Source organism: Dromiciops gliroides, chromosome 4 (genome assembly GCF_019393635.1).
Source record: "Dromiciops gliroides isolate mDroGli1 chromosome 4, mDroGli1.pri, whole genome shotgun sequence".
NCBI lineage: Eukaryota > Metazoa > Chordata > Mammalia > Microbiotheria > Microbiotheriidae > Dromiciops > Dromiciops gliroides.
This window is the reverse complement of record NC_057864.1, coordinates 114,468,429-114,488,576: the sequence shown is the minus strand read 5'-3', so window position 1 is coordinate 114,488,576 and position 20,148 is coordinate 114,468,429. Positions and strand designations below refer to the sequence as shown.

The window sequence follows — 20,148 nt, the reverse complement described above, 5'->3', positions numbered from 1 at the left end:
CTCCAACCTGCATTTTGATGTTTTCGCCTCTGGTTAGTCTTGACTGACATGCTTGGAGCCCTTTGGTTTGTGCTCTGGCATCCATTAACTGTCCTTGACTCAATGTTACCCAGGCTGCTCGGGCCAGCACCTAATGGTTACAGTGGACTGGGTGCCCGCAAGGTGCAAAGAAAGTATACGCCCCATTGGAAGGGATCACATTGGCTAGTCTCAGCTTCATTAAGGGGGGCAGCGTTTGATCCCAAATTAATGAGAGCCGGTTAATTATTATTCTGATAATTGGGCCTCATGTGGGAGAACGGCAGTCAAGAGGTGTTTCAAAAAGGAAGCAAGTTTGGAAAAGGAGAAAGAACCGTCAAGGTTGAGGTGTCTTTGAGGAGAGTTTGTTTATATGCAGAGCGATTCCACCTAAGTGGGGATGTGGTAGGAGATGAAGGAGAGTGAAGGGGGCTGAGGAGAGCTCAAGTCTATATTTATTTCAGCTATCCTATATTACAAAATTGTTACCTTGGGGAAAACCATTCCGAAAAGGCTCACCAGTCTCACGACTGAACCTGTAATTCTGCAAGAAGAGGTTGAGAATTGGCTTCTTTTGGAGGAGAGAGGCGTGGTGGGGAGAGCTGGGGGCTCTGTGGCAATTCCCAACTGGAGAACAGATTCCTCATGTTATTTGAGGAAGGGGTGGTGATCCAGAAGCCCGCCTGAGCTTAGCAATTTATTTTTGTTTTCATCTGTAAAATGGGGCTGGGAGCAATTAGAGGGTGACAAGGAAAGGCTGTTATCTTCCTTATCCATATTCTCTTTATCGTAGTTGCCATTAACATAGCACTGCCCATAGATTGTCTATCTCATTTGATCCTCACAACAACTCTGGGTTGTTATAATAGATATTATAGGTATTACTATCATTATTATCATTACTATCATGGAGCTTGATAAAGTGGAAAAAACATGAGTTCTAAAATCAGAGGATCTGTGTTCAATCGCTGCTTTTGATACTAACTCTGGAAACTTGGGCTAGTCACTTAATCACCCTGTGCCTCAGTTTCTTCATGTTTCAAATGAGGGGATTGTGTTCAATAACTCAGGAGGTATCTTTGAGCCCTAGATTTCTATTTGACATATTAGGAAACTGAGGCTTGGAGTTATTAAGTGACTTGCCTATTCAGCTAGGACCCACTGAGGCCATTGGAATAGCAGACATGTTTATGGAAATTGTGTGTGTGTATGTGTGTGTGTGTGTGTGTGTGTGTGTGTATGTGAGTGAGTGTGTGTGTCTTCAGGATGTATCTGGTTGGAGAGGAATTGCTTTTTCAGGGTGGAGAGAGTCTATCATAAAAAACATGGGACTCATTTGCCCAGTGTTTATAGGGGCTTTAAAGTCTCAACAAAATCAGACTGAATTTCACTGACACAGCATACTTCAGTGTGAAATTCACTAGGTGGTAGGTCTTAGTTCATCTTGGAAGATGTACTTGGGGTTTATTCTATTCTAGGGCTAAAAACATGGTCTAGGACATAAGTCCAAGTAAGAAATTAACACCTGGCCTGGCTACTTATTTGCTTTATGACCCCAAGCAAGTCACTTAAGTCAGTGTCAATTCTTTCACCTATAAAATGAGAAGTGTGCATATTAGTTTAGGCAGTTTGGTATAGTGGAAAGTGTGCTCGATTTGGAGTCAGAGGACCCTGCTTCAAGTCTCTCTGACACTTGTATGAACTTGGACAAGTTACTCAGCCTCTTTGGACCTCAGTTTCCTCATCTGTAAAATGAGAGGCTTGGACTAGAGGACTCTAGTGAATGCCCTTTTCCATCTATGATGTTATGATCTTCTTACTCCTAACTCAGTGTTCTTTCCCCAAGCTGCATTGTTTCCTACATGTGAAGAATATTCATAAAAATGAAAGAATTATGCAAAATCATGCAAAGTGAAAACAGTATATTTAAGAACACTTTTCCAGCATGAGAATATAAAATCACAGGACCCTAAACTCATTGGGAAAGTTGATGAAGAGTTGCCATTAGTATCTGTATATTTAGGTATATTTAGATTTTAAAATTTCTTAAATATACACAAAGTGCTAGATCATAATGGCCTTGAGCGCCCTACACAGAGGCCATAATGTGTTTGAAAATGTTGAATTAATTCCTTGTCAAGTTATAGAAGTAGGTGGTTTGATTTTAATGTAGTTCATTTTGAGCCCATTCTGTGCATCATCAGTCTATCCCTCTTTCTGATAACTTACATCTTCTTGTGAAATTATTTTTTTGTTTGTTTTTGTTTTCATGGGGCAATGGGGGTTACGTGACTTGCCCAGGGTCACACAGCTAGTTAGTGTCAAGTGTCTGAGGCAGAATTTGAACTCATGTCCTCCTGAATCCAGGGCCAGCACTTTATCCACTGCGCCACCTGGCTGCCCTCTTGTGAAATTATTTTTAAGACTATCAGATGGTCAATCTAATAGCACAAAGAACCTAGTACCAACTTGAATTTAAATAGTGTTTATGCTAAGTTGAGGGGCAATGTTACACAGTGGCTAGGAAGTTGTCATTAAAGCCAAGAAGCCCCACAGTCAAGTCTTGGTTCTGACCCATACTAGTTATGTGGCCAAAGGCAAGTTTCTTAAACCCTCAGGGATTTAGGCAATGAACTTTGCTCTAAAACTATACATTGTGGAAAATGTGCTTGCCTGCATTGATCAAGGGAATTGTTTCGTTTAGGGGATCTCTATACCAGCTCTGAAGATAGATGCAGTAGAGACCCTGATTTCAAGGAACTTCCATTCTACTTGAGGGAAAACTGCACATGAAAAAATATATAGGTATGAAATATTTATAGCTGCTCTTTTGGTGGTAGTAAAGAATTGGAAATTGAGGGGATGCCCATCAATTGAGGAATGGCTAAACAAGTTGTGGTATACGAATGTAATGGAATATTATTGTTCTATAAGAAATGATAAGCAGGTGGATTTCAGAAAAACCTGGAAAGACTTACATGATCTGATGCTGAATGAAATGAGAAGAACCAGGAACATTGTACACAGTATCAACAACATTGTGTGATAATCAACTGTGATAGACTTAACTCTTCTCAGCAATACAATGATCCAAGATAATTCCAAAGGACTCATGGTGCTTTCCACATCCAGAAAAAAAACAACTGTGGAATCTGGATGCAGATTGAACCATACTGTTTCTACTTTTTTTTGTTTTCTTTTTTGAGATATTTCCTTTTTGTTCTGATTCTCTTTTCACAACATGACTAATGCAGAAATATATTTAATGTGATTGTACATATATAACCTATATCAGATTGCTTGCTCCCTTGGGGAGGGGGGTGGGAAGGGAAGGAGGGAGAAAAATTTGGAACTAGAAATCTTATAAAAACAAATGTTGAAAACTATCTCTACATGTAACTGGAAAATAATAAAATACTTTTATGATTAAAAAAAGATAAATAGGTACAAAGTAATTTCATAAGGGGAGAACACTAAAAAATGAGAAGGGAGGGTAAGGAGAGGCCTTGTGCAAGAGATGCCACTTGAATCAAGCCTTGAATTCTAAGAGGTAGAGGGAAGGAAAGAGGGAGGGAGGGAGGGAGACAGACAGACATGCAGAGATGGAGACAGAGACAAAAAGAAGGGAGAGAAGGAGGGAAGGAAAGAGAAAGAAAAAAAGAACAGGGATGGAAAGAAAAAGGAAAGAGAGAGAGAGAGAGAATTCTAAGCCATGGACAGGACATCCTGTGCAATACAAAGGTAGGTGATTGCATGTCAAGTATGGAGAACAGCAAATAGGTTACATTGTCTGGAACTTAACAGTTTATCAATAATGTGAAATCAGACTAGAAAGATAGATTGGACCTAGACTGTGAAGGGCTTTAAATGCCAAATAGAAGTCTAGCTCTAATGGAGATACCAATGAATAGTCTGGAAAGTGGGATGATTCCCTTCTACTACATCCTCAAAGGGGATGATTATATTCAGAATATCTCTAATTGCTCTTAACAAAGAGAATCCATGAATTTACCTAAACAACTCCACAGATCTCTTTGGATGTGAGTCACCTATAAAGACATTTGCTACATTTTATCCAAAATATTTCCTTTTACTGGTCCTATTGAGAATATGGGGTAGTATGGGCCTGATATTTCTAAATAAAGTAGATAAATCATTCTTTTTTTTTTTTTGAGGCAATTGGGGTTAAGTGACTTGCCCAGGGTCACACAGCTAGTAAGTGTCAAGTGTCTGAGGTCGAATTTGAACTCAGGTCCTCCTGACTCCAGGACTGGTGCTCTATCCACTGCGCCACCTAGCTGCCCCATAAATCATTCTTGTGATCCACATCCTTCATGATTTTATAGACTTTGGCCATGTCCCACCCAGCCCTTATTTGTCCAGTCTGAAGAGACCCAAACTTTCAGTATGTCATCAGAAGGCATCTCCTACATTAAAAAAAATATTCTTAGGGGTACATTACTGACAAGTGTCCCTACTTTGTCCACTCTACCCACTTCCTTTTCATCAGAATAGTTCTAGCACACATCTTCTGGAAATTAGACACAGCATCATGCAGTTGAAAATGTGTTAGATTTGTAATCAGATGGTCTAGGTCTTAAGACTGGCTCTTCCATTTATTACCTGTGTGATCTTGAGGAATCCTTTAACCTTTGGTGGCCTAAGTTACTATATCAAGGGGATTGGACAAGATGAGAATTAAGACCAATTTGAGCTCAAAGTCAATAACGATGGGTTGTTTAGTCATGTTTCATTCTTCATGACCCCATTTGAGGTTTTCTTGGCAAAGATATTGGAGTGGTTTGCCATTTCCTTCTGCAGCTCATTTACATATGAAGACACTGAGGTAAACAGGACTCACAGCTAGTAAGTGTCTGAATTTGGATTTGAACTCAGATCTTCCTGACTCCAGGACCAGCACTATATCTACTGTGTCACTATTTGTCAGACACTGTACTAGGATCTAGTGAGAAGACTAGAAAGGTTAAAAGGGTTGGGTTAAGAAGAGCTTTGAATGGCAAGCAAAGATTTTATAATTAATCTTGGAGGTGATAGGGAACCATTGTACTATATTTTCAGGGGTTTGGGGGTGACATGGTCAGACTTATGCTTTAGGGAGATCATTTGGAAAACTGAAACCAGCCAGAAAACTATTCTAAAATGTCTCTTTGATGTGAATGTTACTAAAAACTAGAGCAGCCCTAGTCTAAATGAGAAAACTTTCATCGGCTCCCCATCTTACCAAGACATTGGTTATGATCTAGGATTTCCAAGGTTCTCTTAAAATTGTACAAAAGTTCTAGCCAGTACTTAGCACAGTGCCTGTCATATAGTATGTGCTTTATGAATGTCGATTTATAGATAGATTGATTGATCCTCTCTGGTGATGAGGACTCAAAGGCTGATTCCTTGTGCTGTCATAATCTTGGGAAATCTGGGAGCTTCTTTTTTGTAAATTAGCATCAGATTTTAGGCTTTGAGGGAGTGGGGGAGGGAGAGACAGACAGAGAGACAGAGACAGAAAAGAGAGATAGACAGAGAGACTGAGACCGAGACAAAGACAAAGAAAGAGAGAGAGAGAGAGGGAGGAAGGAAGGAAGAAAGGGAGGAAGGGAGGGAGGGAGGGAGGGAGGGAAAAAGGGAGGGAGGGAGGGAGGGAGGAAGGAAGGAAGGAAGGAAGGAAGGAAGGAAGGAAGGAAGGAAGGAAGGAAGGAAGGAAGGAAGGAAGGAAGGAAGGGATGGAGGGAGGGAGGGAGGAAGGAAGGAAGGAAGGGATGGAGGGAGGGAGGGAGGAAGGAAGGAAGGAAGGAAGGAAGGAAGGAAGGAAGGAAGGAAGGGAGGAAGGAAGGAAGGGAGGGAGGGAGGAAGGAAGGAAGAATTTGGGGCAAGGCAATATTGATAATTCAGGGCATAAAGCTAGGTGCTAGTGATACAGTAGCAATCAACTCAGCCCTCTCCTAAATCGTTCAATGTTAAAATATGGCACTCCTTTAGATGCCCTGAGGGCAAAAATTTTGTCTTCTCCACTACCCATGACTATGAATTTTACTATCCTCTGTTTATAATATCCACTGGGGAGGAAGAAATCAGTCCTATTTTAAATTCTATCTAGGTTAGGGATGTGATGGAGCCAGCTTCAACCAGCTTGAGAGCCCTGACTGTTATATTTTCAGTGCAAGTATCTATACCTTAGAAATCAGCAAACACTAAAAATCAGGGCTTGATTTGTTATTTTGTTGATTGTTTAGACTTAAGAAAATGTAAATAATACAGATTAAATTTTAAAATGTGCCAAAAACACCCACCTCCCCAGCTGGGTTGTTAAACATTTATTAGCATACCTCTAGTCATAGTAGCTCTTAGTTAAATGATCATAAGTGAGGGGTAAAAACCAAGTTTATAAAATGCTATGAGTAAAAGTTATGGATCTGATTCATATATTTATAATGCTGGAGCAGCAGCAGCATGTAGAGTTGAAAACTGGAGTTGGAGTCAGGAATACGCTGAGTTCAAGCCCTACCAAGACAAGGGCTATGTGCCCCTGGGCAAGTCACTTAACCAGTCAAGACTCTAGGCTACTCTCTAAAGCTAAAATTTTTGGAGAAGATGCTAACCTGCATAAGTAGGAGTTTCTCACCTGGAAGTTCCCTATTCTGAGATCACAGGTCCAGAGCTATCTTATCATTATCATCCTAAAGCATTTTTGAAAAAACTATTTGCTATGTTGCTCTGTGCTGGGCATAGCACTATGTAAATGAAATATTTTTGATCTCTGCCCTTGAGAAGCACCTACTTTAGTTTTATTTTTAGTTTATCTTCCAGTGGCAAGCCCATGTATTTACACATCACCCTGAGGCAAAGTCTTGTGTTGCATTTTCCAAATACATCACCTTTGTCTTTCTTTTAAAGATACTTTTATCCAAGTCTCAGAGTCAGTGGCTATAGATTGGATCAGATAAAGATAGATAATACAGCTTAGTTTGGTATTTCCCAATTTAAAATAGTAAAAAATTAAAGTATTTAAATTCTCCAGCTTCATTGGCAGGTTTCAGGAAGCAGAGGGAAGAGTTGGGGGGCGGGGCAGAGAATAAAGTACAGAAAGGAAGATAATGGAAAGTTAGGGTTGTTTTTTTTAAGTTCACGGGTTCCTTAAGAAATAAAAATTAAACAATGAAAAGTAAGAAATAAAGAGCAAATATTGTTAGTAAAAATTCTGCAGAGCAGTAAAAATTGGCTAAGCATGGCTGTTGTCATTTGGTAGGTTGGTGGCTAGGTACCATCCAATCAAGTGTCTGGAGAACTGGATTGAGAATCAATCCCAGGGCAGCTAGGTGGCACAGTGGATAAAGCACAGGCCCTAGATTCAGGAGGACCTGAGTTCAAATATGGCCTCAGACACTTGACACTTACTAGCTGTGTGACCCCAGGCAAGTCACTTAACCCTCAATGCCCAACCAAAAAAACAAACAAACAAACAAACAAACAAAAACAACAACTAGAGAATCAATCTCTCCTTACAGGTACCTATGTAGTGGAAAGAGACCAGGCTTTGGGGTCAAATACTCCTTCTGCTACTTACTAAATGATCTTAGACTAGATATTTCACCCCCTTTGAGCCTTAGCTCCCTCATCTTTAAAATGAGAGGACTGAACAGAATGATTTCTAAGGTGACTTATAACTGTCACCCCTATGAACTTGTGATATTGCCCTTCCACCCAAGTGTTGTTTCTCATAATCCCAGTGATCACAATCTCAATTCTAGAAGCCAAATATTTTCCTAGACAATTGAATTCTTGGTTAAAAAAACCAACCCAGTTTTTTTCTGACATTAAAAGAACACCACTCTCATTGCATAGTCACATTTGATTGGGTAACAGCATGGAAGAAAGAGCACTGACCCTGGAGCCAATGGACCTGGGTTCATATCCCACCTCTGAAGTCAATTTACTGATGTAATTTTGGCAGGTCTCATAGTCTTGATGGGCCTCAGTTTCCTCCTTTGTAAAATAAGAAGATTGAACTCAGCAGCCTCCAACAAAGGGACCTTTTCAGTTCAAAGTCGATGACCTTATGACTGTGTCGAGTATTTATGACTGTCCAAAAGATTCTAGAGGAGAATACTAATTCTCATTTTGCATGGCTGTGCAGACAACATTACACAAATAACATGAATTCATCCAAAGTCTATCTTGCAGACATCTTCCATTTTTCTTATCCTCATTCTGGCATGAATAAGTGAATCTGTCATTGCCTCCCCACCCCCCAAATTATCAGGAGAGTTCCATCATGTATTAACACCTTATCTTTTTTTTAAGGGAAAGCATTTTTGGTTTTGCTACATCATTGTTGTTTTTCCAAACTGCTATGATTTTGTGAACATATCTTGTCAAGATTAGGAAAAGCTGAGAAGATATAATTGATTATATGCTGGTGTGGTGACACATTTACTAGTCAAGATAGATCACCTGAGCCATACCTGATAAATCCAGGCACATTCAAACTCTCTTCCTAATAATGAAGGTTGGACTATGTATCCCCTTGGGCCACTTTGTGAGTTTTATGAAACAATCCTGGCTTGCTTTTCTGGAAATCAGTGACTATTCCTTGGTTTATATTTTTTCTATTTCTTCTCCCTAAGTGCTTGTTATTTGAAAAAATAAAATGAATTTATTCCTAGCAAACACTTTCAGAGGCTGTGGCTATACAAACAAATCAGATTGCAAAAGACAAAAAAAAAACATGAATTCAGTCAATAATTTGGGTTTAGAATATGGGTTTCTGATTTAGGATGTGGCCAGGGTGGAACCCTATCCTCAAGGCCAGCTGAGTAAATCTCCATATGCTTAGTCTATTGATATTCTTTCTGCTGCCCTATCCCCTCGCCCTCAAACAAAAGATTAGTCTGAAAAAGAAAGGGTGGGTTGCATCTCCTTTTCTTTTTTTTTCTTCTTTTTTGGTGAGCCAGTTGGGGTTAAGTGACTTGCCCAGGGTCACACAGCTCTATCCACTGTGCCACCTAGCTGCCCCCTGCTTTTCTTTTTGTAGAAACGGGGTTCTGGGGGAGTGGAATATTTTATATACCATCTAGTAGAGTTAAAGCATTGATTGGTTTTACTAAACTGATTCATTTCTATTTCTTTGAAATCTTGGTTACTTGGGAATGGCTTCTTGGCTAGGAGAGTAATGTATTTGAAAATTAAAGTGATGTAAAACAAAAATAAATCAACAAAAATTAAATTTAAACAAAAGAAAACAAAGGGGTTTTATTTTATATCCTGAGAAATAACTTTTTCTCTTAGAATTAAAGAATTTATGATTGTTTCCATACATGGAAATGAAATAAAGGAACTTGGACAATTAACCCAACGTCAAACCATAGTATCAATTGCCAAGATAGTTCAGGCCAAAGTCAGTCAGCAAGCATTTATTAAGCATTCAGTTTGTACCAATCATTGTTAGTAAATGCTGGTGGGGCAAAGGAACAAAAAGAGCAGCCTCCACTCTCAAGGAGCTCACAGTCTAATGGGTAAGACCAAGGCAAAACAACTATGGGCAAATAAGAGGGGGGGAGTTTATATATGTGTACATACATATACATATATGCACATATGCATACATATGCATATATATACATATATTTGAACAAATTAAATTGGAGATAACTAACTAGTGGAAGATACTACCATTGTGTTTTTGAGGATGGAAATGTTCCAATAATTGCCTAAATTCTCCACCTCATTTGATTGGGTTTTTTTTGTTGTTTTGGGGGTTTTTTTGTTTTTTGTTTTGGCAGGGCAATGAAGGTTCAGTGATTTGCCCAGGGTCACACAGCTAGTAAGTGTCAAGTGTCTGAGGGCAGATTTGAAATCAGGTCCTTCTGAATCCAGGGCCTGTGCTTTGTCCACTATGCCACCTAGCTGCCCCTGCCTCATTTGATTGTATAGAAGCAAACAGTGGTAGGTTGGAGTCAAGCACAGGAATTTCAGGGATAGTTTTTTTGAAAGTAGAAGGTTCTTGACATCTGCCATGTGGCAAACGAGTGCCCGGAATTTTGATCTCTGGAGCATTCCATGTGTTCGTCACCATCCTATTTATTTAGCTCTGGAGTTTCCTGTAGTTCCCAATTCGATCAGAGCTACACTGCATGTGGCTGATAAGTGTGTGCTGAGAGGGCAGAGGGGTGGGGAGGCAGGAGGGGGGAACGGAATTTCTGAGATTTTGTTTTGGTTTGTTTTGCTGCTTTCAAACGTAGAAGCAAAATGCATTCTTTAGGGAGAGATAACACTGGTGTGACAGGAAATAGTTCAAGTTCAGCAGGACTTATTAACAGACATAAAAGAAGCCGACACTTTGATTTCAGGGTAAGTGAGAGACAAGCAATTGCCTCCAACTTTGACTAGTTTAGTTCCCTAGTGGTGAATTAAAAATGGATCCTGGAGAAGATGTGCCACACTTGAGAGCACAGAAATGGCTTCTCTCTTGTTAGTTACTTTCCAGCATAGACCAAATTCATTCAGTAATTAAACAAGCATGTATTGAGAACCTACCTTGCACCAGCCTCTGTGCTAGACAATAGGGATTTTTTTAAAAGTGGTTCCTGGTCTCAAGGAGCTTGTGTTCTAGTAGGCTAATTCAAATGGTTTACAATTCTTGGAAGTGAATTTTTTTCTTCTTTTTATCCAAAAAGGTATTTTGATTCCAACTCTATGGGATCACATGGAAACATCTAACTAAAAAATGTGCATTTCACATCTAGATTTAGGCACCTAAATAACACCAAAACAACTGCTTTACTGCTGATTGGGGCTATTCATTTGGGGACAGGGATGAAGGGGAATCTAATCAATTAATGGTTTTTCTGAATTTGTTCATTTCAGTCCAATACATCCATCTAGTAGCTTAGGCATGATTCAAGGTGGAATTGTGATGAAGTTCTTTGGGGGTCATGCTACTTCATTTTTCCGAACCATATTATCCCCTAATCCCATGACATTCCCTACTCCAAGCTGTGAAAGCCATCATGTCATCCCATGGCTATACATCTAGGTCCAGATTAGTGCATGTGATGAATCTCTTGAAGAGGTCACATTATTTTAATTCATCCTGCTTATTTCCATTGTTATGGAACCAGCTGCCATATTGTACATAATTTTAACTTCAAACAGTGTGAATATGAAAACATGAGACAACTTCAGGGGATTCATTATTTGCACTACTCAAGACCTAGCTATATGGGACCATAGCTGTTCAGACATATCCAGTCCTGACCTTCTCAGGAAGCAGCAAATAATTCCATCTTCATTTATCTGTCCTTCCTTATCTGTCATCAACCTTTCCAGTGCCCTGTTTTCAGCTAGCTATCATAGGAGGAAAGAGACAGTGTTGCATGGTAGAAAGTACATTGGATTTGGAATCCAGGGTTCATATTCTAGGTCTGGCATTTCTTTCTCATTGTGATTTTGACTAAGTTACATAACTTCTCTAGACCTTATTTTCCCTGTTCATAAAATGAGGTCTACATCTATGATTTTTTGGTAAACTAATTCACTCCAAGGTGTTCATATGGAAAAAGCAATGAACTTGGAATCAGGATACCAGAGCTCTTGTCTCAGCTGTGATAGTTAACAGTCATGTGACCTAGGGGAAGTACCTTAGCCTTTCTAGACCTAAGTACCCTCATCTGCAAAAAGAGAATGCCAATATCTATTCCGATCACTGGTATAGGGTTGTTATGGAGATTAAATGGGATAATTCCTCTGAGAGTCCTTTGTCTATTCTAAACAGATACACATAATTTAATTCATTATAAAAAACACATCCCTAAAGTGCTAGAAGAATGATGAGTGGCAAAATCCCTAATGGAAGAAGGTCCATCGCTTTAACCACTGGATGCGGGAGATAGTTTGGAGGCAAAAGAGCCCTTCTTCTAATCACACTGGGGAGGTGACTGGGAATTAGACTTGGCACAACATCATAGAGGTTGGTATGCCTAGGAAGAATCCAACCTGGGGCCTTAGGATTCACTGGCCCATGGGAGCTACTTGGATTCCAGATTCTTCACTTAGAACTGATTTGGGGGCAGCTAGGTGGCACAGTGGATAAAGTGCTGGTCCTGGATTCAGGAGTTCCTGAGTTCAAATCCAGCCTCAGACACTTAACACTTACTAGCTGTGTGACCCTGGGCAAGTCACTTAACCCTCATTGCCCTGCAAAAAAAAAAAAAAAAAAAAAGCTGATTTGAGGGCATTCACCTGCCATGAATTTCTTGACCTTCTCTCATCTCTAAACTCCAATGTAACCCCCAGAGTTTCTGGTCTGCTTGTCTCTCTATGTTGAGTCTGGCATCATCAAAATCTTTCTTTTTTCTACTATTACTGTATCTTTGTGCACTCATATTACTGATTTTAAATACTAAACCACAAGAGTATTGTTTAGGATATATTTATAAGGGAAAAGAAAACATAAAAAGTCAGAAATTAAACATCTGAATCAGGTCATTAGAAGTCGATTTTTTTTTTAAATCCCAGCTCCCAAACTGGGAAGTACTTACCTTATCTACTGGGCTTCTCCATTTACATTTCTCCACATCTAGCTGGATCCACCATGATTTTCTCTAGACTGGAATTCAGTGCCTGGAACATAGTTAGAACTTAATAAATACTTGCTGACTGACTTACTAACTGACTACTCTCTTGAAGGACCAAGAACAAAATGACATCCTCTCTATGGGAATATGCCTAAACCAATTTTTTACCCACCTGGGTACATCTCCCCATAGCCAATCAAGAAGTTTCCTTATTGCATGATGGTTTTGTTGTAAATGAGTCCAGTTCCTTCTACCCCTTGGCTCCCAATATCACTTGCTAACTAACTTCCTTTTTTCTTTCCTGAGGGAAAAAGAAAACAAAATGTAAGCAAGGACAGCTATCATTCCCATTACCTTTAGTTTAACCCAAAACACAATTCACCCTACAATCAGTCTGGTACAGGATAAAGAACCTGATTCTGAAGTCAAATGACCTGGATTCAGATCCTGTTTCTTAGGCTAACCACTTGTGTGATTTGGGGCAAGTCATTCGCCATCTGTGAGCCTCCGTTTTCTCATCTAAAAAAAAATTTGAGGGGGCTAAATGAGTTGGCTTTTGAGGGTTCTTTCCAGTTCTAGATTCAAGATCTTTTGATCCAAATTCATGAAGACAATCTGATTCTTTACAATTCCTTTCAATAGAGGACAGAATAAAGATCATAAAATGGAAAAACAGTGCAAAGATCACATTTCAGTGCAGGCTGTCTTTTTATTCAAAAGATGGACAATTCAGGCCAGATAGTTGTATTTGTTACATGATGGGTAACTTTCAGTAACATGCAGCTTAAAAAATTATTGCAATGATCTTTTTTCCTCTCTTTTCTGGTAGCAGAAAGAGCCAGTTCCTTCCTTTGTTCTTTTTTCAATGCATAGCCTCCCCGTATCCCAAGGTTCCAATTAGGTTTTTTTAAAGCAAGAACATACAAGCCAAACCCAAGGGGATAGACAAGAACCATGGGAAATAAGTTTGTGTTGCTGATGTGCAGTTGAAGCACTTTCTTGGGTAAATCAAACATGAGTTTTTTGTTTCATCCCTCTCAATAAGAGCACCAACATCCCTCTTTGCTGGTGCTATGGTGACCTAATATTAGGGGACCAAGAATGGTTTATTATAAGAGAAGAACAGTTGATCAGTCCTTGCGACTGCCAAAGCAATCCCGATTTTTGTGTCTAGGGAGCTCCTGAATGATTTTGAGAAAAAATAGTTCTCTCTTCTTTGGAGAGTAGTCAGAGGCTGTTATACACAATACAAGTAGAGAAGTAAGATAATTACCTGGACCAGGGCTTCTTAATTTTTTTCCACTCACAATCTCTTTTTTTCCCCAAGAAGTTTTTACTTGACCCTGGATATATAGGAATATAAAATAGGTATACATAACCTTTTACCATTGGCAATTTTTTCATGATCCCCACATTTAGTTATGTGACCCCATCTGGGGTCTCAACTCACAGTTTAAGAAACTAGGATCTAAATAATAATACAGACAATAAAATATATTAAAGATTATTCCTCTTTATATGTCCAGATCTTGTTTGTTTCCTTGAATAAGCAGATCATTGTTATTGTGATCCACTTCATTTTTCTAATGTATATCTTGCCGTAGATGTCCAGGGTAATAAGTCATCACCCAGGCTACTCTCATGTTTAGGCAAGACTATGCCGAAAGAACTCCTGATTCCAAACTCATCACATATGGTAAGAATGCCACCTTTCCATTCATATTATCCATGATTCAGTCCTCTCCAGTAAGTTTTTCATATTGAAACTTAAAAAAAGTTTGAAGAAGAGTTCTTTTTAACAAGGCAAGTGTTACTCATGACTATAAAGAGGTTCTCCTTTATCTTTAGACTGTTTATCCTATCCCCTCAACTTTGTGTGGCCTTCACTAGCCATTTGACCTACTATCTTGCTATGTGTGATCCAGGGCAACTGGATCAAAGATTTGGGCCAAAGTGTTTTTTTAAGACATTGATGTAACATGTTCATGTATTTATATAACCACTAGTTATCTTTAAAAGAAAGAGACACAGAAAGGAAGAGAAAGAAAAAGAGAAGGGATAGACAGAGAGAGAGAGAGAGAGAGAGGCCCAAGTATCATTAGATTATGTTGCTACTCCCGTCAATCAAATGTAGGGTATCTAAAGGTAGAACTCAGACTATATAAAAGTAAGAAGAATGGTCAAAATAATCCAGCTGTTTCTATAAAAGACAATAGTAGAGTTGATATTTTGATTAGGACATGATGCCTATGTGAAGTAGATGGCTCCAAAAGGGAAGTTTCATTGGTTTTTGTTTTGTTTTTTATTTTCAGGTGTTTTTTTTCTGGGATGACTTGTAGATATGGCCTTGTTGGGTGATGTCTGCTCCTAAAATCACCTGAAGTCAGGCTTTCCCACTTCTCCTCATCCTCAAGGAGGAAGGTAAAAGGCATGTTTAGACCTTTAGAACAAATGAAGCAGTGTTGTATACAGCTTATTTGGAGTCAAAGGACTTGGGTCTTTTGGCAAGTAACCTTTGGCAGGTCATTAACCTCTGAATCTCAGTTCCCTTATCTGTAAAATGGATGCTTGGAATATATGACCCTTAAAGTCCTTTTCTAGTTCTAAGCATATGCTCCTATGGTAAGAAGACTGTTAAAACCAAGCTAAGCTTAAGTCTGTCTTCACTTTATTTTTTTTTAACCAGATCTGTGATTTTACAGGAGTTGTGGACTCCATTCCTCTCTCAATGCTGATCAGCAGCTACTTTAACAACTTCTTATTTTAAAAAGATTCCTAGGGCCCTAAGAAGTGAAGTCAATCAATAAAGTATTTTTAAAGTACTTATTAGGTACCAAGCATTGTGCTAGCTGCTTTGGGGATTTAAAAAGGGCAAAGACATCATCCCTGCCTTCAACTAGCTCCTGCTCTAACGGGGGGGGGGGGGGGGGGGGGGCAGGGGGGGGGGCGGGGGAGACAACATGAAAACACCTATGTACATTAGCGATGTGAACTGGAAACAGTTTAGCAACAATGTGAACTGGAAACACAGAGAACTAACTTCTAGTTAGAGAGAAAAATCTCTTAAATGGGATTTAAACTGAGTCTTGAAGGAAGCCAGGAGGCAGAAGTGAACGTGAAGAGACAGACAGACAGACAGACAGACAGAGATCGAGCGCATTCCAGGCATGAGAGGAGGTGACTTGCCCCAGGGTTCTTTGGTCAACATGCTTCTGAGTCAGGTCTTCTAGCTCAGGAGCCAGCTCTCTATCCACTGGTTCCTGTCATCTCACATACATTTATTGATCCTAAATCAGTAGCTTACATTTCTGTAGTGCTTTAAAGTTGGCCAAGTGCTATTTTCACAATAACTTTATGAGGCAGGCAGTATCTAGCATAGTATTGAAAGACCCCAGCACATAGTATGTGCTTCATAAATGTTTACTGATTAAGGAAATGATTGTAAAGATTATAAAAAGAATATGTCATCTGGAACTTTGATCATTTGTATATCATCCTATATAAAAACATACACACATATCCATCCATACATATGTATGTGTGTATATACATACATATATATAGGTATATAAAACTATATATACATTTATAATCATCCACCTAATGTATAAAGAGTTATGATGTGCCAACCAGAATTAGATGGGAAGAGAGAAGGCTACAGATTGTTATTTAGGCAGGGGTAACTTGATTTTAAAAAAAGAGAGGCTTTTTCTACTCTCCATCCACCCACATCATGTCCTACCACTACAACCAACTAGAAAGTGACCGGTCAATCAATTCTCCAGCCCCACTGATACAATTTCAGCCCAATGGCTAAAACTGAAGTGGGACTCACTTGACTCTAAGCATCTTATATAAATACTCTTGACACCTTTGCATTTAAAGGACATTAGGAGATTTTGGTTCTGGGGTTTAGAGGTTAGCTTGGGCTTGGTTAGAGAGAGCTAGAGCCAGCAACCCCTCTGGAAACAGGCTGAAAACAAATACCAGAGTTGGCAAGAATCCCCCATGATTTGCCTGTCAGCCTCAAGTGGGTGTCCAAAGTATTAGAAAGTCAGTGAAAGTGAACTGGTAATTAGTTGAGAGTATTCACAAGTGAGGGTCATCCATTGCAAGCACTTCATATGATAGCAAAGCCTTGTTGTGGTGTGAAGTAGGCTACCCCTTCCCCCTTAGTCCCAAGAACAAAAAAGGAAATTCTCAAGGAAAGTCTAAAATAGAATTCAAAAAGAACAATAGAATTGGGTTTGATTTGTTTAATTCCAATATCAAGGTCACTAGAAAGTACTACAGCTTTTATTTGTGTGGTGGGTTTTTTTTTTTTTGGCAACATCTTTCTTTTCATTTGATGGTCCTGTCATCCCCAGAACTGTATATGTTACTGATCCTGCCTGTATTCAAAGCTGTTATTAAGTGGAGTCTTTCAGATTTTAGAGAAATGATAATGGCTCCAAAGATGACAGAAAGTGGCAGCTGGTGACAAAAAACCCCTTGATAAGACGACAACAGTAAATCAAACTACCGCCACTTTTCCGTTTCATGTTTGTTAATACCACCTCGGCTTTTGAAGTTTAAAGTAAGGTTCAAAAAAGCCAGGTGCTGAATCATAATATTAAAGCAAGGAAGGAGATCCATGAAAGAGAGGAGATCTGAGAGGGAAAAGCAACAAACACAGCTTTCAACTGCCTTTTGTCGGCCTTTCTGCAGATGTCACCAGTTGTTATCCCCAGCAGAGGTTTCAGGCTTGTAGCAGTGCCTCTGGCTGATTCCAACTCAGCGTTTCAAGTGTCAATCAAAAAGGAAGGACGCAGCTTAGGTCCTGGTCATTGTCCTGTGAAAAGAGCCAAGCATTTAACATTGATTTAGCTCCCTCAATATACAAAGATAGAGCCAGCTTTGTGCAGCAAAAAAGGGCCTTTGGCAAGGTTGCTTGTAGAGCAATTCCATCGCATCCAATGCTCCTTGGTTTAGCTGTCATACTGTGGTGTCTGGAGCCCTCTGAAAAGTTATTCAGGATTGAGTGAGCAAATTAAAAAGAAATAACATGCTCTCGGAAAGAGTGGCGCCTGGCTATGGGGGTGGAGGGGGTTGGGGGAAGCTTTTAGCTTAACGCAGTCTTATAAAATGGTTTTAATTTCTTTCTTTTTTTTAAAAAGTTATCAGATGCTGTTGAAATGGTGCTTTAAGCAAGTCAGGCAGGAGGCTGGAGGACACCCTTAGCCACTGGCCTTCTCCCTCTGAGTTATGGACAGCCTGACCCAGAATACTTCCTCCTTGGCCAACTATGTTCCAGCCAGTTTGCTTCCAATGTTGGAAGAAAACCCAGAGTAAATTCCTCAGTGCCCTACCCTTTCTTCATGCTTAATTCTTACTCATGGTTATGTGGACACACACAAATCAGTCTGACTGAATCCAGAAAAACAAAATTTCAAAATCAAAGAGTTGAATTCTGCCATACCATCATGTAGGTTCAGATGTTCTCTTCTCCCCACCTTCATGTGATGCCTCATTGTTGGTTTTAATGAAATTTTCATTTTTCTATTCAACACACATTTTAAGTACCTACTTTGTATAAGCATATATATACTCACCTACATATGCGTATATATGTATGTGCATATATAGAGATGTCTGTATATATATATGTGTGTGTGTGTGTAAAGAAGGAGAGAGAGAAAGAGGAGAGAGAGAGAGAGAGAGAAATGAAAAAAGCATGTTCTTAAAGCACTTATTCTACTGGGGAAATGCAACAGTCACCTAAATGAATGCAGAGTAATTTAAAGAGTAAAAAAGTACTAATAACTAGAAGGGATGTGGGGTTGGGAAAGACCTCATGAAGAAGGTGACATTTGAGGTATATTTAGGAGGTTCAACTTTGCAACCACTTGTGGATCTGTGTAGACACAATTATCTATTGGGGGATATTATGCCTTTATTATTCATTTTTTTCTCTCTACACTAGCTTGTAAATCCTTCCTTTTTTGTGCCCTTCCTTGTCATTGGAGTTTAAGGTTACTTGGTGGACTTTTACCTTTACTTATACAAGTCTTTAGAACTGGGCTCTGCCAAAAAAAATCATAGTTTCAGGAATAGAGTAACCTGTAGGTTCCCTGCAGGCAGAAACTATGCTTTGTATTCTCATTGCCCAGCAAAATGCCTTCTGAACATCACACAGTTAATCCTTATTGGTCAAATTAAGTTTGTAAGGTTTCTTTCTTTTCTTTCTTTTGAGGGGCAATGAGGGCTAAGTGACTTTCCCAGTGTCACACAGCTAGTAAGTGTCAAGTGTCTGAGGCTGGATTTAAACTCAGGTCCTCCTGAATCCAGGGCTGGTGCTTTATTTATTGCATTACCTAGCTGTCCCCCCCCCAATGTTTCTTTATAGAAGAAATGGTCCTAGATTGTGGCTAATCACTTAGATATTGCCAAGATAAGAACTGGGCAGAAAAAAGATCACAAAGTATTATTTTGTTTTCAAATGCTACCCAGAAGCAATAGTCTTAAAATGGCAACCCTTCAATTTAACCAAATTCTTGGGTCCACAGAGAAGCACTATCATATTGAATTAACTAAGCACAGTGCTTGGCACTTACTATGGTAAGTAGTTAAATACTTTTTCATTCATTCATTGAGGGTCCACATTAGCTAGTCTCTACCTTGCCTGAACACCAGTAACTAACTCCTTCTTCCACATGTGTATTTGATGGTGACCAATTGTGGAAAATTAAGACTTCCCCAAACAGCTTATTATTTGGGAATGAGATCATTATTCTGGAGGGGAAAACAAATTTGCAGACAGCTTGGTGAGAGCCTCAACTAAGCCGGAGCATCATGAGGGCATTTGAGGATGAAACTAGAAGGCAGATGATAAATAGAAAAGATCTATCAAGATTTCTACAACAAATTCTCTTCTCTATCCATGACAGTAAAAGTGCTGCATTTGAACCTTTATATTGTAAGGGCTAAAATTCTAGCTATACTGTCTGAAATATCTAATGAGTGGTTGCCAATAAATTATAAGCTTTAGCAAGAGTTAGGCTTTTAAGCATTTATTAAGGAGAATAAGAATTTGGTAAAGAGAGAGAGAAAGGCCTAGATTCCTCTATCTATTAAAGGTAGAGTGCATTTTTAGCTCCCTTCTCCACCAGAGTCCTCAGGAAAGAGAGTGAGACAGAGCACCAGCCTCCCCCTTCTTCCTCCCACAAGCCAACATCACTTCCTGACGCCAAAGAAAGCCGCATGGTCCTGCCCTCAGAGGCCCTCTCCTCATGTTGGAGCTTTCCTACAGTAAGCCTCCAGCAGGTGGCATCATTCCAATCATTACAATATCATAGACCCCAATGTCCTGCAAGAGAAAGTAGAAATACCACTGAAGAAAACAGATGGGAAGAACACCTGGACCAGACCATACACAGAGGAGGCCCGGTCTTAAGGAAACCAAGGTATTGATTCTCAAGGAATATGAAAGAAAGGAGGATACCCAACAATTGCAACAGTAATGATTTTAGCCTTGCTGCCACCACCACCATAAACATTATACATG

At 39.4% G+C, this 20,148-nt stretch overlaps 1 long non-coding RNA gene across 1 annotated transcript in view; it reads left to right on the top strand.

Moving 5' to 3' along the window:
* LOC122756123 overlaps positions 1-18,190 on the top strand; it is a 29,551-nt gene extending 11,361 nt beyond the window's left edge. The window contains exons 2-5 of the long non-coding RNA XR_006356437.1: positions 2,723-2,823; positions 14,210-14,301; positions 14,918-15,026; positions 17,762-18,190. This is a non-coding gene — a long non-coding RNA (uncharacterized LOC122756123). The remainder of the gene's footprint in view (positions 1-2,722; positions 2,824-14,209; positions 14,302-14,917; positions 15,027-17,761) is intronic.
* The last annotated feature ends 1,958 nt before the right edge of the window (positions 18,191-20,148 follow it).